Source organism: Nomia melanderi, unplaced genomic scaffold, assembly GCF_051020985.1.
Source record: "Nomia melanderi isolate GNS246 unplaced genomic scaffold, iyNomMela1 scaffold0195, whole genome shotgun sequence".
NCBI classification, from domain to species: domain Eukaryota; kingdom Metazoa; phylum Arthropoda; class Insecta; order Hymenoptera; family Halictidae; genus Nomia; species Nomia melanderi.
In genome coordinates, this window is record NW_027475310.1 from 52,501 (window position 1) to 57,500 (window position 5,000).

The 5,000-nt window shown below is 50.5% G+C and overlaps 1 non-coding gene across 1 annotated transcript; it reads left to right on the plus strand.

Moving 5' to 3' along the window:
* Positions 1–4,254: 4,254 nt before the first annotated feature.
* LOC143175816 (5.8S ribosomal RNA) lies at positions 4,255–4,409 on the plus strand. The gene has a single exon (XR_013000486.1). It is a non-coding gene; the product is annotated as a 5.8S ribosomal RNA (ribosomal RNA).
* The last annotated feature ends 591 nt before the right edge of the window (positions 4,410–5,000 follow it).

The window sequence follows — 5,000 nt, forward strand, 5'->3', positions numbered from 1 at the left end:
GTGATTCCTTCGTCGGGCACTGGTAAAGGGTGGCGATGATTCGTTCTATAATAGAAATACCCGTCGTAGCGTTTCTTCCGAGTCAACCCGCTCACGAAACTCTCTCTCGTCGTGGAATCCCCGCGTCGGAGAGTAAAACGCGAATTCATAGTATGGAAACTTACGTCTCTCGACGATGGGACGATCCACGCGAAGAGTTGTTACGTGCACGCGTATGGTGCGATTGCGTCGATTCGCTTTTCTGTACGGGGAGCAATAGAACGTTGAGTTGACTTATCGGGTCTTCGTTGGAATTACCGTCGCTGGCATTGTAAACTCCAGATGACCTTGTGATTCCTTCGTCGGGCACTGGTAAAGGGTGGCGATGATTCGTTCTATAATAGAAATACCCGTCGTAGCGTTTCTTCCGAGTCAACCCGCTCACGAAACTCTCTCTCGTCGTGGAATCCCCGCGTCGGAGAGTAAAACGCGAATTCATACTATGAAAACTTACGTCTCTCGACGATGGGACGATCCACGCGAAGAGTTGTTTACGTGCACGCGTATGGTGCGATTGCGTCGATTCGCTTTTCTGTACGGGGAGAAATAGAACGTTGAGTTGACTTATCGGGTCTTCGTTGGAATTACCGTCGCTGGCATTGTAAACTCCAGATGACCTTGTGATTCCTTCGTCGGGCACTGGTAAAGGGTGGCGATGATGCGTTCTACAATAGAAATACCCGTCGTAGCGTTTCTTCCGAGTCAACCCGCTCACGAAACTCTCTCTCGTCGTGGAATCCCCGCGTCGGAGGGTAAAACGCGATATATAATAGTATATGCCAGTGGTTCGCGCGCGTCGTCTCTGAGATACGCGGTCGACAGAGTTCCGAAAACACGTGATGTGCCACGATTTCCGTGCGTCTTACATCTTTCGACGATGGGACGATCCACGCGAAGAGAACGTTCGTGCTTGCGTGAGGTGCAACAGCGTCGATTCGCTTTTCTGTACGGGGAGAAATAGAACGTTGAGTTGACTTATCGGGTCTTCGTTGGAATTACCGTCGCTGGCATTGTAAACTCCAGATGACCTTGTGATTCCTTCGTCGGGCACTGGTAAAGGGTGGCGATGATTCGTTCTATAATAGTAATACCCGTCGTAGCGTTTCGACCGATGTCACCCGCCACGAAAGTCTCTCTCGACGTGGAAACCCCGCGCCGAAGAGTAAACGCGAAGGCTTACCATACGAAAGAAAACGGTATTATACGCCTGTGGTATGTGCGTCTCGGCTCTGTGATACGCGATCGGCAGAGTTACAAAAAAACGTTGATGGGCCACGATTTCCGTGCGTCTTACATCTTTCGACGATGGGACGATCCACGCGAAGAGTAGTTACGTGCTCGCGCGAGGTGCGATAGCGTCGATTCGCTTTTCTGTACGGGGAGAAATAGAACGATGAGTTGACTTATCGGGTCTTCGTTGGAATTACCGTCGCTGGCATTGTAAACTCCAGATGACCTTGTGATTCCTTCGTCGGGCACTGGTAAAGGGTGGCGATGATTCGTTCTATAATAGAAATACCCGTCGTAGCGATTCGGCCGAGTCACCCGCCACGAAACTCTCTCTCGTCGTGGAATCCCCATGTCGGAGAGTAAAACGCGAAGGCTAACTATATAAGAAATATATAGTATTATTTATGCCTGTGGTTCTCCGTTTGCCCTACTCTCAGATACGCGACTCGGAGAGTTACGAATAATCGTGATGGACCACGATTTCTGTACGTCTTACATCTTTCGACGATGGGACGATCCACGCGAAGAGATCATTCCTGCTTGCGTGAGGTGCGATAGCGCCGATTCGCTTTTCTGTACGGGGAGAAATAGAACGATGAGTTGACTTATCGGGTCTTCGTTGGAATTACCGTCGCTGGCATTGTAAACTCCAGATGACCTTGTGATTCCTTCGTCGGGCACTGGTAAAGGGTGGCGATGATTCGTTCTATAATAGAAATACCCGTCGTAGCGATTCGGCCGTGTCACCCGCCACGAAAATCTCTCTCGTCGTGGAATCCCCGCGTCGTAGAGTAAACGCGAAGGCTTGCTATAGAAGACTATAGTTTATACGCCTGTGGTTCACCGGTTGCCTGCTCTCCGGGGTACGCGATCGCGCAGGAGTTACGGAAGAACTTGATGGGCCACGATCTCCAAGCGGCTATATCTTTCGACGATGGGACGATTCACGCGAAGAGAACGTTCGTGCATGCGTGAGGTGCGATAGCGTTGATTCGCTTGTCTGTACGGGGAGAAATAGAACGATGAGTTGACTTATCGGGTCTTCGTTGGAATTACCGTCGCTGGCATTGTAAACTCCAGATGACCTTGTGATTCCTTCGTCGGGCACTGGTAAAGGGTGGCGATGATTCGTTCTATAATAGAAATACCCGTCGTAGCGTTTCGACCGATGTCACCCGCCACGAAATTCTCTCTCGTCGTGGAATCCCCGCGTCGGAGAGTAACCGCCGAAGGCTTGCTATAGAAGACTATAGTTTATACGCCTGTGGTTCACCGGTTGCCGGCTCTCCGGGGCACGCGATCGCGCGAAGGTTACGGAGGGACGTGAAGCGCCCGAGCAATGAAACGTCCGCAGGAGGAAACGAGCAACCGCCGAACATTGTTTCGCGACGTTTCCATAATGTATTGTCGTTTCGCTCGCATCCCGCTTCTTTCCCCTAGTTTCCTCGACGCGTAGTTTCGCAGCCTTAGTGGACGAATCATTCTCGATTCGAGGAAAGATATGCAGTGGGGCGTGCAATGAGCCCGCCAGAGACCACGATCTCCAATGCGTCTTTACATCTTTGGACGATGGGACGATCCACGCGAAGAGAACGTTCGTGCTTGCGCGAGGTGCATTAGCGTCGATTCGCTTTTCTGTACGGGGAGAAATAGAACGATGAGTTGACTTATCGGGTCTTCGTTGGAATTACCGTCGCTGGCATTGTAAACTCCAGATGACCTTGTGATTCCTTCGTCGGGCACTGGTAAAGGGTGGCGATGATTCGTTCTATAATAGAAATACCCGTCGTAGCGATTCGGCCGAGTCACCCGCCACGAAACTGTCTCTCTTTCGTCGTGGAAACCCCGCGTCGGAGAGTAAAACGCGCGAAGGCTGTGACTGTAACATATATATATATATATACACAGTATACAATGCCTGTGGTTTTTGCGCGTGTCGGCTCTTCGGTATACGCGATCGGCCAGAGTTACGGAGGGACGGTGAAGCGCACGAGAAATTGAAACGGCCGCACGATTGGAACCGAGCAACCGTCGAACATTGTTTCGCGACGTTTCCATAATGCGTTTTCGTTTCGCTCGCATACCGCTTCTTTTCCCCTAGTCTCTGAGACGCGTTTTCGAGCCGTTCTTCTACTATCGATTCTCGTAGAGAGAAGGGACCGGGTAGTCTGGAAGTGGAACCCGCATCTTGCGTGTACCGTACACGGAATTGAGAGGACCGGCCGTGAAGCTCGTTTTAAAGCCGTGCGTCTGACACCCAACTCTTGCGCGCCAATTTCGCGGCAAGAGATAATATGGGACGAATGACCGGCAAAGAGCCAGCTGTGAAGTCTGTTTTTTTAATCGAATCCGTGGACGTGTGTATGCCGTAGCGTCGCTCGTCGTGTTCGTTCATGGTCGTTCCGAGAGAAAGAACGAAAGCGGTAACGAAGGGACCGGCCGTGAAGCTCGTTTTAAAGCCGCGCGTCTGACACCCAACTCTTGCGCGCCAATTTCGCGGCAAGAGATAACATGGGACGAATGACCGGCAAAGAGCCAGCTGTGAAGTCTTTTTTCATTATTTGCTTTCAATCGATCGATCGGTACGATTCGTGCAACGTTTCGCGCGATGCGACGCGAAAACATGCGCGCAACAATAGATGCGTCTGATCGGAAGAACGCGAGGGTCGACTGCACGCGATGGATTCAGTATCGGGTAGGATACAAAATATATCCCCGTCGTTTCCACGCGTGCGAGTCTTCTGCGTCTTTCGCGGGTTTTTGAATGCACTATACGCCCGGAACGTCGAGAAATATATACATATTACTTGAACGTTTTTCGTCTCGAAAGGCTTCGGTGTCGTCTCCAAGGCGACGCCTGAATCTCCTTCGCGCGCTGGTCGGAGATTCAGGTATCAACTTTTATCTTCTCTTTGAAAGAAGAGAGATATTAGGTCGAACAAGTGAGAATAAAATTATATATGTGAAATATAAAATTTATACGATTACCCTGAACGGTGGATCACTTGGCTCGTGGGTCGATGAAGAACGCAGCTAATTGCGCGTCAACGTGTGAACTGCAGGACACATGAACATCGACATTTCGAACGCACATTGCGGTCCACGGATACAATTCCTGGACCACGCCTGGCTGAGGGTCGTTTACGTACCATACACTGCTTGCGTAGCTCTGTCAAATCCCCGCCGTCGTTCACCTCTTCGGATCGAACGTTTTTTTACCGAAGGGCGCAAAGAACGTCTCTGAGTCGGGTTAAGAGAAGGATGCTACGTACGAGCGAACGATGGGTGTCTCGTCGGCGTTTGTCGCGGACACGCGAAAATTCTGTGAATTTCACGGACAGTGTACGTTCTAGTTGTTGCAAAACGATCGGAATCGTTTGTATGGACTCGCGTGAGTGTTCGCGGCGTCGTGCGTCGTTCAATTACGACCGCCCGCGGATACCGCTCCACTGCGATATGGATCTGAGCGACAACTTTTTCGGCTGTTCGTGAGATGAACGGTTTCGTGTGTTTAGAAAAATTTTTTTTCCCGCGCTCCCGACGTCACCTGAAATGATGCGTCAGAGGTGAAAGAAAATATTAAGAAGTCGAGAGAGAGAGACTACACACGTTTTATTCATATTTTGTATACCGTGCGTGAGACGGATGTGCACGACACGTCGTATGTCGGTATATTACCGACTGGCCCCAGGGAGATTGTTTTCTTCCTCTCTTACGAATGAGATGTACGT